This window comes from Myiozetetes cayanensis, unplaced genomic scaffold (genome assembly GCF_022539395.1).
Source record: "Myiozetetes cayanensis isolate MyiCay16 unplaced genomic scaffold, myiCay2020 scf2-11, whole genome shotgun sequence".
NCBI classification, from domain to species: Eukaryota; Metazoa; Chordata; class Aves; order Passeriformes; family Tyrannidae; genus Myiozetetes; species Myiozetetes cayanensis.
In genome coordinates, this window is record NW_026087411.1 from 62,765,316 (window position 1) to 62,780,552 (window position 15,237).

At 36.6% G+C, this 15,237-nt stretch overlaps 1 protein-coding gene across 3 annotated transcripts in view; it reads right to left on the reverse strand.

The window, feature by feature from the left end:
- The window catches only part of NKAIN2 (sodium/potassium transporting ATPase interacting 2), a 537,578-nt gene that overhangs the window by 294,069 nt on the left and 228,272 nt on the right, over positions 1-15,237 (reverse strand). The window lies entirely within an intron of this gene.

Consider the following 15,237-nt stretch of genomic DNA (forward strand, 5'->3'; position numbering starts at 1 on the left):
ATAGAGCTTACGAGAAGCCTAGAGAGGGGCTTTTTGATAGTGCATGTAAGGATAAGAGGAAGTGGTCTTAAGCTGAAGGCAGGTAGGTTTAGGTTAGATATTAGGAAGAAATTTTTTACTGTGAGGGTGGTGAGGCACTGGAACAGGTTGTCCAGAGAGGTCGTGGACCACCCATCCCCACAGGTGTTCAAGGCTGGGTTGAATGAGACTCTGAGTAACCTGGTCTAGTGCAAGGTGTCCCACCCTGACAGGGGTGTTGGAACTAGATAATCTTTAAGGTTCCTTCCAACCCAAACTACTCCATGATTTCATGATTCTTTTGGAAACAAGAGTTTAAAATAAGAATGGGAAAGGGGAAAAATGGGTTCTTTGGATGAAAAAGTATATACAGTTAGAAAAGAAAAATATGTTGTAATTCAACTCCATTTTAATAATGCAGTGAACCCAAAATTTAAGGTTATGGACAGTCAGTTCCTAATGTTAGAAAATAAACACCCACAACACTGTCTTTTTAGGCTTCCAAATAAATACCACAGATTATTTTATGTATTCACTGATAAAATTATAGAAGACGCTATTTAAAGGGAACCATTTTACTAATGCATTATTTTCCCCCAAACTTCCACCAACTGTTTTAAAAATAAATGCAAAATGAAAGCGACTCATATACTGTCAAGTTGGAATAGCTGACACTATTTCCAGATTCTTGTCAGAGGCTGGTTGTTAATAGCTTAACTGTGTTAGTGACCTTGAGGGATCTAGGAACTGAATTTCCAGAGGAAAATGAAAACCATTTGGAGATGATTCTTTAAGTATATGACTGGACTGGAATTCCAGACAGGAACCACAAAGGAGAAACTAGTCAAAAGATGATTTATAATACAAACTCCAAAATAGAAAATGATGAAGTGTCTTTGCTCAGAAAGCTCCTTGACGAAAAACTCAACCACGACTACTTCACAGTGATACAGAAGCTAAACAGTGCACACGGGGGTACAGACACAAGTGAGTCTGTACAGCTCCAGCCAGCCATGGCCCTTGGGCAGCAAACACTGCACAGAGGCACTCAGCGTGCCGGGGCTTGGGGGAGGCTCCCACTGAACCGATGGACTCACCAGCTGAGTGATGGTAACAGGCTCTCAGTTCACTCTAAAGGAAGAAAACAGTATTATCTTAAATTGCACTGTAGGAGAATTAAACAACTGTGGTTTATATCATTGACTGGTGCAGGCTAAGAATGAGATAAAGAAATTAAGCTCTATCATTAACTCATTAGGTCCCCTCAGCAAAACTGTGTTGTATCAGATACTCACAGCATCTAATAATTTGCTTGTGTTTTTAAGTTAGTTTTTAAGCTTTTTAGTGACTTTCAGCTCTTGGTTCTATGGTACAGAAAGTTAAAAAGAACCAAATAAACACAAGTACTTTTGGCCTTTGGCTTATGAAAGATTTCTAATGCTGAAGCCTGCCTGCATCACATACAATATCCCCAGCTAACTCTCCCCCAACACTTCCATCATTTTGAGACCGAATGCATATATTTGGGCCATTCCTTAGAGAGGTTAATTTAATTTTTCATCAACATTTCAGATGGTATCCTGAGATAGAGGGCCCAGTTACTCAAAATATTCTCCACAGTCACCCAGCAGAAAAACAGATTAACATTTTGAAAGTCAAATCTCTGCAAAACACACATACACATCTGCAGGTGTGCATGTGAGTCCAGCTGTTTACTGCAAGACAGCAGGAGAAAAAAAAATTTTCATAAGAAGAAAGGCAAAACTAAAATGAAGTTCTGTGAAGAGTTGTGGACACAATTGTGTTCTCAGCACATCTAATAAAAACTAGTTCAAGCACAGGTAATTCAAGTTAAAATCAAGAAGGAATTAGTTTTCACTTGGCCGTTGGTTCCTTAAAGGAATCACATATATAATATTGAACCCCTGTCCTTAATCCGTTTGATGCTGCTGAGAGAAGGAATAGGCCTTCACCACACTTGATAAGAAGGTAATCATAGTTTTTAAAAATCCTGTGTAGGACCACATTACTGCATCATATTGTGTGTAAGTGGATTTCTGCTGTGACCTACTAAGGACAACAGGGCTCTCCACAGGTACAGAGTGCATTCTAAGCCTCAGCTGCTGCCTTCCCTAACTAAACATTGCAATAATGAAAAAATGGTAAATACAAGTTTTCTACAGTAGGTTTGGGGTTTTTTTATGTAGTAGTGGGAAGCAGAGTTGTTATCTAAATAACACTTCAGTTATTATTACTCGTGATATGAAAATAAGAAAGAGTTTAGCCTAAGCTGGTGAAGCTGACAGTTGGGTTAAATAAAAAGTATTTACTGTGCATTAAACATTAATATTTAGAGTATTATATTCATGATTTATATACATTTAAACTTCACCATGGATACATGGAGACCCAGTGACTCAATATCAAAATCAAACCCCTGTCTTCCAACTACTTCCCCGAAAGAATCATATGATGAGTGAGCAGGCAGAAAAAAAGAAGAAAATGCTGGCAAAATGCTATATCAACAAGTTCTAATCTTGCAAAATACTTTCCCACACAACGTATGTACACCAATATTCATGAAAAAGATAAATTATAGAAAAAAATGGGAGAAGTCTCTAACAATAAATCATTTGGTATTTGTAATAATGCTTCCTAAAATTTTTAGAATAACTTTACAGGAACCATATTACTAAAATAATGATAAAACATAATTAAATAAGAGTTGTATTTAGAACACATAAAATTTTGAAACTTGTAGCAAGTAGAAGTCACAGTGTTATTTTTACATAGCTACAAAGCACTGTAGAGATAATTGTGTCTCAGATGGCTATAGTTTTACTGTACAAGACCAAACTCACTTTTGCTAATAACTTAAAACACCAACTAAATTCAGATTTTGTGAGGTATGAATAGATTTCGATACTCTTGAAACCAGCAGAACATTACATTCGTCTTCAGAGCAAAGCTTTGTATACATTTGCACTCTTGACTACAATGACTTGCTTAAATGGGTTAGAGTCTTAAGTTCATGCTACAATTTAGATCACAAATCTTAACGTCATCTTACAGCAAATTTTATGTGTATGTGTGTGTGCATGTGTGTATGCTTTAAGACAACAGAGTGTCTTGTTTCTGGCTGCCCATCAGTGGCAAGACTTAGAGATGTGTCAGAACAACATCATTTTGATGAAAATTTGAGAAATCAGTCTCATGTAAATTGTTCTATTTACTTCTTAAGACTATCAAGAAGTTAGTAGCTCAGTTACAGGATGAATTTAAGCAAGAGGTGCTAAAAGCTTTAATCCCTGTGAAGTATTTTATTTCCTGTTCATGAACACATGTAAAAACAATTCGTGCACTTTCAATAAAACATATTTTGACTCCACTGAAAACAGTAAGATGTGTGTTAAAGTGGTTCATTCTTTAACAGATAAATTCATAAACCTGAAGTTATGAGGTTCATTTTTACCTTAAACGCAATATAATTTTACGACACAAAATACTCAGCTGCCAGGTTCCAGCTAGGGGGTGTAGCAAGCAGGCTAGCTGTGGCTGTGGACAAAGGACGGATCATGGCCAAAGGAGGGTTAGTGACCACCAGTGGGAATAAATTTAAACACTGCCAACATACTCAACCCAATATTCATCCCTTCAGCCACTGACAATGGAAAGATGTAGACTGATCTTTTAGCAGCTCCCTCCAATCCCTCCGCCCTACCTTTCCTCTCTCCCTCCCTCCTTCTCTCAATCCTTTACAACCTTCTTCTAGCAAGAACATTGAAGCACTGGCAGCCACGCCTTTAAGGTGGCAAAATTCAAATTTATGGACGCTAATGAGAAAGTTCGAACCAATTCTGAATGTAAAAATACTTTTGAATTAAGATTTAATAATAACTTATAATTGAATAATATGAATTTGCCTGCAGTAAAGCCTGAAGGCAAAATCTAGCATTCAGAGAGCATTCAGAAAGATTAGCCTCATCAAATAGTTTCAAGTTGTTTCTGTCTTTATGGAAATATTTAACGATAAAATAGATCTTGATTTCATTCACAAAGATACAACTAGTTTCTACACAGTGATTCAAATTACACTACATTACATTTGTAAAATCAACAAAGATGTGATAATGCAGTTATGGAACTGACAAAAGGATGTATCTAGGGTATCTTCAGTTAGTGAAACCATCTTCGGTGTATGTTTCCTCAGCCCAAAATAGAATCTGGCTTAATACCTGAAAAAAATTACCTTATAACAACAGAAAAAAATTAGTCTCTGCTCCTCAGCAGGAAAGGTACACCTGGAAGAAACCTCATTAGCCAAATAACTTTGAGTTGGTGTTGGCAGGGATCACTCATTATCTCATCTGGACTCAGTCTTGTAATAATAAGAACTGGGCATTTGGAATCAGAGGACTACATCAAGCAAAAATTAGCCAATTTAGAGTCACTATGGTGGTTTTACTTGTATTCAGGCATATAAGAATATGCTGAATACAAAGCAAGAAGAGAATGAAAACTAATCCATGTGAGAACTGTAAGGCACAGAGGGCTTCTTGCTTTGTAGTCTCTCATTCCAGAACTAAACCCGCATAAACAGATGATGTCTTTATCTGACCTTACAGAAAGCTCTTTCTTAAGATGTTTCTGCTTGAATAGTCATTATTTCTATACAGAATATGTGAAGCACCCGCTACATTTTCATGACTTGGCACAACTTAAAAACTGATATTTAAATTATGCAGATCACTTCATGGAAGAAAGAGAACTGAGAGAAGTTTCTACCTGTTAAACTTTACCTATTACTCATGTATAAAGCCATCCTTCCTTAGGGAACTCCAAGTAATGTTGAAGGAAGCAGTGCATCTTCTCTGCAACATGGCTACCTTAGAGACAGACTTGTCATCTGGTCTCTGCACCAGATTCCCAGGGACAAGCACAAGGTTTCAGATCTCACCTTCCAGATTTCTGGTGTTCCCAGTTCCCAGGTTCACTGCCTTTGAAACCAATGGCAGCTGGGAAACACCAGTTGTTGTCTACAACCCAGTTCCACAAACATAAATTTATATCCAAGTGTCAAGTTTGGGTTTTTTTTTGTTTGTTTGTTTTGTTTTGGTTTTGTTTGGTAAAGAAAATGTGGTATTTTTATAGGTTAGTTCAAGACTGTTGATTCAACTCAAGAATAGTTGATTAGAGCTAGCCAAATTGCAGCAATTTCAATATTTCACTATTTGTATTCAATCTACATTGGAACGTGATTATAAGGCAAAAAGGCAACATATGAAGCACTCTGTGTTGTCATAGTCATCACAGGAAAACTCCAGGTCATTGGGCAATCGGGATAGGGTTCCCCATTCCAAGCTGTGTGGACAGCTAGAGTGAGTCAGTCAGACACTGCCCTGATTAAACGTTTCAAGGAAAACATGAAGGTTTTTTTTCTGATTTTATGAAACAGGATGTTCAAATGAGTGGGACCTTAAGCTTTCTGTTTTGGAAAATTACAAAACCTATCACCTGCTTTTAGAAAGCACAGCCTCTGTAATATAAGTAAACAGTACAGATTACAATCTCATTCATTTGCCTTTTCCAACATTAAAGCTGTAATAAAATTAAGAAGCAGATTGACCATTCCTTTTCCCCAGCCCTAGTGACAAATGTAATGAATAAAAAGCTAGTCTGTAATGACTAATGTACTCATGCTGTGTGTTGAACTCTTTTTAGTATACCAATTTATCTATGGATAGAAATATCTCCTTCTCCTAAGTACACTGTTTCTGAATTATCTATTTGCATTCAAGTTTTATCAACCTGCAAGGTAACAAATATGGAAAAATGGACAACTATAACAAAGTTCCAATTTAAGAGTTACTGAATCACAAAGCTCTACTCCCAGTCTGTTATACTGAAAAGTTAAAATGTGAGGGACAAGGAAAAGGATAGATGCAAAGCTGCGACAAAAGATGAATGCTTTCTATATTATATATCCCTAATAGGTGCTCACTAGTGATGAGAATGGTGTCAAAATGTCCACTTCCATGAAGCTAGATTGTCCAGAAAAAATATAATTGGATCAAAAATGAAACTTTCAAACAAAAGAGAGGAACTGGAAAAGAAGCAGAGATACTAAAACTGGATATAATTGGCCTGCTTATTTGCATAAATATTTACTGCAGTCAATAATGTTTCTCTGATTTACATGCAGATAATTTACATCAACTAATTTGAGGCTAAACTCTAATTTTTACTGGGTGTTTATTTTGTGTCAAGGTTAGTGTTTTGTGCTGGATTAAAAACATTTGTTTATCCAAACTAGGCACTCAAGCACAGCAGCAGTTTCTCAGTAGATATTTTGATGATGACAATATTGCTAAATACCTAAAATAAAACTTTTTTAAGCTTGCTTCTGTACTTCATATGGGAAAGTACTGATAAATAGTATTATAATTCTCTGTATTGGAACAAGAATGACATCTATTGGCTACCACCAGCTGGTACCTTAATTTTGTGAGGAAGGCTTGAGAAGGCTGCCTAACAAACCTGCATGGCTGACACGATGGTCTTTGTGGAAATTTTTTGTTTCTTAAGGTAGCCAATCACATACAGTAAATCAAAATTTACTTCACTGTCAAAAATTATCATCCCCACTTCTACAGTTGCCTTCAAATCTTCATTTTCCCCACATCCAAATTTGCTTTTGTTAATTCAGTGCCCACAGCAATTCCCCTTGGAGCGAGCAAAAGCTATAATCTAGAACTGCTGCAAGCTCTCCTCCAGCAGAGGCCTACCCCTGCCAATAGCCATCATCATTCAAGTGGCACTTGCTGGCAAGATAACACAGAGTTGCAGCAATGTCTTCCCACTTTTCCATATTTCATATCCCCAGCTGTTCCAAGGGGGTGATCACCTTGCTGGTTTCACGAGGTCTGGAAAATGCAGCAATAATTACTGTGCTGGCAGTGCTGCAGGCAGCCAGCGTCACTAAGGCAGGAGTTGGAACACAGCCCAACCAACTTAGCAGAATCTACTAATTTGTTGCACTGAATATTTTGTTGTAAGAAACAATCACGAGCCTTGTGATAGACTCTGAAAGGCAAATTATATTCCCTGAGCCAGAGTCTTCTACAGTGCCTAGAAAAAAAAAAAAAAACAAACAACCAAACCAAACACAAAAAACCAAACCACAAAAAAAACCCAGAATCAAAAACAAACAAAAAATCACCTGACAATTTTAGGTTATCTGCTTAAATCTAGCCTTTTAAATGCTCTGTCTTGTCAGTAAATTGCCTCCTCGAATTTACAAAAAGCCAATCCTCCATCCAGTCATAACCTGTCAAAAAAAGATGTGTTTATAATTGGTTTTGACCAATTTTACGTAGATTACACTAGGAGAGGAAGGGTAACAGTGTTCAATTTAATTTCATATCATGATATCATACACAAAATTGTAAAGAAAATCTAACTGTGGAGCCTTTTTCCTATAAATATATTAGATAATGATTTAAATGATGCATGTCTACTGACTTTCTAACCTTTGCTAGACAGCAGATTTGGATATAATTATTTGAGGGTAACTACAATGACTTTTTCAAAGTGGACTCCCATCATTTATGAAACAATTGGAAAAAATAATATTCACATAACACCAAATGCCTGAGCATTTCTTAGTGGTATAGGTGACCTCTCTAGAGAGTATTTTTATCTCAAGAAAAAGATTATCTGATAATATTGTGCACACTGCTGCTCTGCTAAAGCAACAGCATAACTTTATGTGATGAATGCCACACCTGCTGGTTCCTGCTTTGTGCTGCATGGCACTGTTTTGACCGTGGTAATGGTTTACCCTGTGGTTTATTTCTAGGCTGATGACATACTGATTAGAACACCATTTACAATGAAGATATGGGAAACTGACCTCTCTGGCAAACAATGCTGTTAGGTGAGAAAGGAATTTAGGTTAGTGAGAACTGCCTTTTTCTAAGCAGAATCAGACTCTTTCACCCCTGCTGTTCTGTTACCTCAGTCAGGGATCAATGCCCATACTAGCTATTGACAGGTAATTCTACGGGGGAAGAAGAAGGAATAGGTAAAGCTTGTGCACATCTGGGAAAATATGAGGAAAACCAGGAGTCATCTAATTTTCCTGTAACATCTCTCACTATACAAAGAAAATCATGTCAAAAAAATAAAACTTCAGGATAAAGACAGCCTTGTACTCTGGAAAACTAACCAAAGTGCCAGCAGGTTTCTCAGATTTCTACCGAGAGCTGACAAAGGTTGTCAGCATTGATTGTATTTTTAAAGTGTAGGTAGAGAGCAGATATCCAGGTGAGGCAAACTGAATCTCATCCATCCATCCATCCATCCATCCATCCATCCATCCATCCATCCATCCATCCATCCATCCATCCACTTCATCTAGAAGACCCATAATTATTACTAAATTAATTGATACATGTGATTTTCCAGGAATAGACTGCAATGCTGTATCCCATTCCAGGGACTGCCACGGATTCCTCTTGGGATTAAGATAAAATCTTTTAATTTCAGGATAATACATCTAGCCAGTATTCAAATCCTGATCTCAAAATGAAGCCACTCGGAAATGTGGATTTCATAGATTTTTTCCAATTATTAATTTCCTATCTCATTGAAATATTTCTGAATGTTTTATTTTGTGTTGAATGGAAGTCAACAGTTTCTTCTCATCCTGTATTGAAGATTACAATTAGGTTAGACTGGGAAAAAATTTTGATGGACATAATTAGCTGTGGGAGAATTGACACTGCTTTTGCTAAAAGATGTTAAGAATCAGTGACTGAACCTTGTCAATATAAATTCTTTCATAAAGCTTCAGCTTGAAGAAAGTATTTTGTGAGAGAAGGTTGTGTGGGGAAATGCTGAAATTTGATGACTATCCAAATTTGCAAGGTAGACAATATTAAAACTGCCACCATATTGTTGCAAAGGATATTACAGCACTGAGTGACTAGGCGTCAAAATGGCAGATGAAATAAAGTCCTGATAAATAAAAAATTATGTACCTCCTTGGGAAAAATTATTTAACATATACAGTGAATGGTTCTGAAGTACCTATTACTGCTCAGGAAATTACAAAATTATTCAAGATAATTAGCATAAAATGTCAGCTTGATGATAAACAAAACCCATTCAGAAAACTTTAGGAAAAAGTGGGCAACAGAAACACTTTACAGAAAACTGCATTATTGAAGAGAGTACCACACTTGCAACAATAGACACAGTAAAGATGGAAAAGTACAAAGAAATATAACAGGGATTATCAGAACAGTGGAACATTTCTACTGAGAACAGACTAAACCAATTAGGACTCTTGAAGTCACTAAATAGAGAGCTGCACAGGGATATGAAAACCTCTTTAAAATCAAGGATTACATAAAGTAAATAAGTAGGGAACAAGTTTTATTACTTTTTCTAGCACTAGCCATAAAGACAGCTGGTTGCAATGAAGTGAGAAACACTGAAAAGGAAAAAAAAAAGGAAATATATTTCAACAGGGTGAATAATGAAACTGGGAAATATATTTCCACAGGCTTTTGTGTTTTAGACAGAAAAAATTCAGATAATTTCATGGAAAATTAGTCCATTGATAGCAGATAAAAATTATGGTCTTGCCATAGCCTTTAGTTTAAGAAGTCTCATAATTACTGATTGCTGAAAGCTGAGAGGGTAAATTGAAGGAATGGCCAAGCTCTACAGGGTCCTGCACTGTTCACTAGGCAACTGCAACTGACTGCTGCTTGAGGCCAGTTCTTATGTTCAGGTGATCTTTTGTTCTCATCTAATATGGCTTTTTATCTGCCACTTGAAAGAGCTTTCAGGTTTGGGTGTTTTTTTGTTTTGGTTTGGTTTCGTTTTTGTTTTTGTTTTGTTTTGGGTTTTTGTGTGTGTGTGTGGTGTTTTTTTGGTTTTGTTTTGTGTTTTTTTTTTTCAATTTAGATTGCAATTATATGACTGCAAAATCTCAAATCTTATTAAAATTATGCCCATTGACAGCATATAAGAATATGTATACTTATGCTTAAGTCACAGAATATTATGCCTTCAGACTTTTGAAGTTTGAAGTGTTAAGATTTAAATTGGGTCGGAAAAAAACCAATATGATCTAAAATCATATTGCCTAAACTTATTTATAAAATTACTTTTAAGCATGATAATTGTGGAGATATCCCCCATTTACTTTTCAGTAACTCTGCAGAACAGTAATCTCTTTCAGGTCCTGTAGAAAGCTGCTCTCTAGTGCCTAGTGGGAAAGACCAAAAATTAGGAGAGTATAAAATGAAAATACTTCCTTTATTTAAAACTCCTTATCTATTTGTTTTCATTTTCATCTTATTACACACGTCCATAACCTTGATGTTGAAAAGCATGAATTCAAAGCTTTTGAAAAATACTTTAAAAGGCTCCACTTACATGTCAAGATACAGTGGGACAAAGAGGGTAGGGAAAACTGAGGCACAAGCCAAGCATTTCTGGATAAAATGAGAATGAGACAAACAAGAAATCTGAGCCGTGTTTGGATTTATTCATCCTTTGGGATGAATAACTTTTGCCTATCCTGGGATATCAGCTGTGGTGATCCCACTCAGCTACTCCAATTGTTCAGATCTTCTGTAGTCTTTAGCAAGCCTAAAAAAAGTAATTAAATAAATTTGAAATTCTGTTACTGTGCCTTTTGTCCAAAGACTGTTGTCAAAGGGCATGAAACACCACTATCTCAATTTTGAAAATAAAGACTTGAAGAACAAATTGGATAGAGATCTATCAAAATTCATCCAGCTGAATACTCCAGCTTGGAGAATAGCTGGCGTGCTCAGTCCTGCTAAGAGCCCTAACCAGGGAAGTGCACTGCCTGTGCTTGCACTGAAGAGAACTGTTAGGTAACACTTTCCTTTTGTTATCAAGAACCTGACTAGAGCCATCTATCCATTTCTAATAAACATCTGCTACTTGCATTGTTACCTGAGTCTAATAATGTATGCCATGAAAAAATGTAAGACTGTAAGCTACATTAATAATAAGTTGATGGTGTTCCTGATGCTTTGAAAGCATCCAGAATATGAACATTTCCTTGTTTTAATTAGCCCCTTAATGGGATGAACACTAGCTAGTATAGCCCTGAGAGGTGACACATTTGGTAATTCTTAAGGATACACCCCCACTCAATACTGTCACTGTAATAAGAACAAATCAATAAGTCAATTTTCAAATGAAAAAATATCACTCAGATATGGCAGATTAGTGCCACATCATGCAAGCTTGAGCATAAGACAGGAAAAGTCTTTTGCAGGCTTGAAGGGTAATGTTTGAGGAGAAAATATATACCCTATGAAGCCTAGATAGGAAGAATAGAATGGCAGATGGAAAACTCCACTGCAGGCTTCATCAGCCACCTGCCAACAACTGAATGTTGGCCCGTAAAAAAGTTACACCTTATTAAGTTATAAAAGATAAGGTGAATTTGGAACAAGTGGAAAAATGTAGCAATTTTGGGTACTGATGAATAGCTGTCTCTAGACATAAGAAATTCAAGTTCTGCTTTGAAAAGAGCAGACATAACTGAAATAATGAGTGGTGGACAAGGTACACAAGACTTTGCAGATAACCATCCTTTTAAGTCTTCCTGGATAAGTAATCTTAAACTTGAATCTTTCCATACCTAAACTAGCAATCTGTTTGCTTTGGGCCACAGAACATCAATGAAGATTAATTTATTTTTTGTGCTAAGGATGATGGCAAATAGGTTGGATAAGGAGGTTTCCTAGGACTTTGCACAGTTTCCTTGAGATGCAGGTAGCTATGAGCTCTAGTCTCCTTTACTTTGTAAGAATGCATTATGCTATACTTTACATATCTTAGAAGAACAAAAAAATTAAAATAAAAATGATTACTCTTAAGAGACCTCCAAACCACAATTACAGCACTTTCTTCTTGTGAATCCACGAAGGGAAGTGCCTAGAGATAACAGAAAACACAAGCAGTATGCAGTCAATTGGTATCAGAATTCTATAGATAAATTGTATTACTGTAGCTATGGTACGACAATTTCATTGCCTTGGAAAGCAGGAGTGATACCACAGGAACTGATTGAAAACACAGATCTGGACACAGAAAGTAACAAGGTAGAAAATCAACCTTCTTTTCCTGCTATTTAAAGACAGCAAGCATGGATGTAAGCTAAACTAGGCTAATAGTATTTGCAAAAAGGGTTACATATGTACATTTATAATACAGGCTTAAAAATCTGCACTTCTTATCTCTGTGGTTCATTAACGTACACAATGTGGAAAAAAATTCTACTTGTACTTAGATATTATGACTACCATAGCAGCAACCTAAGAATACTGTCTGAGGGATAACATAATCAGATATCTAAACATAGTCAAAATAATATGAAACAATGCACGCACGTTGTAGAAAAATATTATTACCTCTTTTTTTCTCAAATATTTCAGATAATGTTAAGACACAGAAAGATGTATGATGTGGTGGTGTGTGCTAATGTGATATTTTTCATTTTCAATGTGTTTCTTAAGTTGTGCTGTTCCTTCATGTCACTGTGCTCCTCACTCTGTCCTTCACTGGTGGCACTATGTAAAGTCAGGGAACCCTCTGCTGTCCTTCCAGAGCTTGTTTTATGGGATATTGTCTAACACAAGTTTGTGTGACTGTGAAATACCTGCTAAGGCAACATTTTATTACTAAATCTGATTAAACTATTGTAATTCCATTCATGTATACACTATCTCAAAAAAATAGAAGTCATGTTAAACTGGTACTGTTCACTTTCCTTATACCTTTCTCAGAAGGATTTTTACAAGAAACCCCCTCAGGTTTTTGTGATTACCTTTTTATTTCTTTAACTCAATCCTATACATTAAGAAATATATCATTAGAAATATATTAGAATAATCATATAAAAATATATCATTATTTAGAAATTAAAAGCCTCATAGTTATCAGAAGTAGGAAGCCAGGGCACAAACAAAGCTCAGATGAAAGAAACTGTCTTTAACTCATACTGTTTTCATTTTAGTACTGTTAATTAACTCACATTTTACTTGTAAACCTGTGCTGGGTATGGGTGCCCAGGCACCGAGGGAATTCCCTATGCCAGAGGGCCAGTTCCAGCTGGCTCCAGCATACCCATCTCAGGCCACAACTGAGCACCTCAGACACGATGGTGGTGCCTGGGGCAAAGCACATATAAAGATGGGCATAACACTGCCCATGAACAATGAGTGACAGGAAAACAGTGTAAGAAACGTGCCCCATGAGTTCCAGGATAGAGGGGAGGAGGAGGAGGTGTTCTATGTACCTGAACAGAGTTCCCTGCAGTCCATCACGAGGCCAGGCTGGAGCAGGGAAACAGCATAAGGCAGGAGTGGGGTCTGTCATGGACTGACCCTAAGCCTACATTCCCATCCCCCTGCACTAGTCAGGGTGCAGGTAGAGAAACTGGGAATGAAGGGGTGATGCTGAGTCAGGGAAAAGAGTGTGTGTGGGAAGGAAGTGTTTAGTTTTTGTTTCCCACCATCCAAATCCACTTTAATTCTCAATAAATTAAGCTATTTTTTCCCAAATCGTGTCTGTTTTCTCATTGACAATAACTGGTGAGTTATTTTCCTGCCTTTATCTTGGACCACGAGCTTTTTCATCTCATTTTTTTCCCCTCTTCTGTTGAGGAAGGGGAGTGAGAATAGCAGGGTGAGTACATGGCAGCTGACCAAGGTCAGCCCACCACAAGCATAGGACAAACCTGAACACATCGGACCTGAGTTACTGCTACAGAAGCTATTTATTGGACAAAAAATATTCCTCTTAACGATTATGATTCTGATTAAAGATAACTTTCTTAGAAATTAATAATTATTGACAATTTCTACAGAATTTCATAAAACCTGGTGGTTCAGCACCTCTGAGACTCTTAATTTTTTTAAAAAATCGTTCTTCAGAAATGGATTATACCAGTTACATGTATACATAGCATAACAGCTTGTATTAGTACAAGTAACTTCATTGATTAAAATTTCTTTGAAAAATAAGTTCAGTGGCTTTTCAAAATTTGAGCTGTTTTACTAGCCTGAAAAACACTTTTTTTTTAAGCAGGAACTGTAGTGCTGCTGGAGCTGTAGTGAATCTATTGTACCCTGACTTACCTGACTTTTTCTACGAAGCCTTCAATTATTTTGGTTGAGCTTGCCTTGTCTTGCTGGCCTTTATAGAAAACAGAAGGCACAAAAGATAACTGATATTTCCCCATCTGTTTCCTTAATAAATGCCCTTTGCTACAAAGGACTGATGTTTGGACAAGAAAATAGGACTCACTTATCAAACGATACACTCAGTGCCGCCAGAGATCCAAGCTGTGTTTTGATAAGGATTTCCTGGATGATGTGACAAATTTCTGCCTGAATCTCAGAGGTATCTTAGGCATCTGGCAAAAGCACTCCATCCAGATCATGAAAACAAATCACTTTTAATTAGTCAAGACCTAAGCCCATCTCTCCCCACACCCAAAAAAAAACAAAACAAAAAAACATTCAGCTAAAATAAAATACCTCTGGCTCTGACATTTAAAAACATGATGCCATGTTATCTCCTAAAGGCCCCAAATGACAAGATTAAATAAAAGAATAAAAACCACAATCAAAATCAGACTCATACATTAAAATAAAAAGACTTTCAATTTGCAATCAGAAAAATCCATATGTGATTACTCTATGCAATGCTCAAAAATTATTAGTTTGGTTTTGGATATATTTTTAAATGCAGCTGTATGAAACCATAAAATGTTTTCAAATACAGACAGCTAAGAGCATTTTTGTTCTGGTCAGATACTTTATTACAGATAAAGCTTTGTAACTGTAAATATAAAGAAAGAGGAATCTGGATGCACCCTTTATTTAAACTTCCCTACTGTGATGAATTTCAACACATTAGATCTATCCAATATAATTGGCCAAAAGTGCTTTTCATACCAATGCTGTTATAACAAAGTATTCTGTTAAGGATGCTGCAGCTCTTGTGCCTTGCATGGAGGACAGGCTCTGTTATGAATCTCTGTCCTGTATCTTGTATCTGATAAAAGGAAATCCAAACAACGGACTCTCAGGAATGCTTCAGTCATAGGTGCACCCGTTACAAAAATAATTTAAAAAATATACACAATCAAGTTGAAAG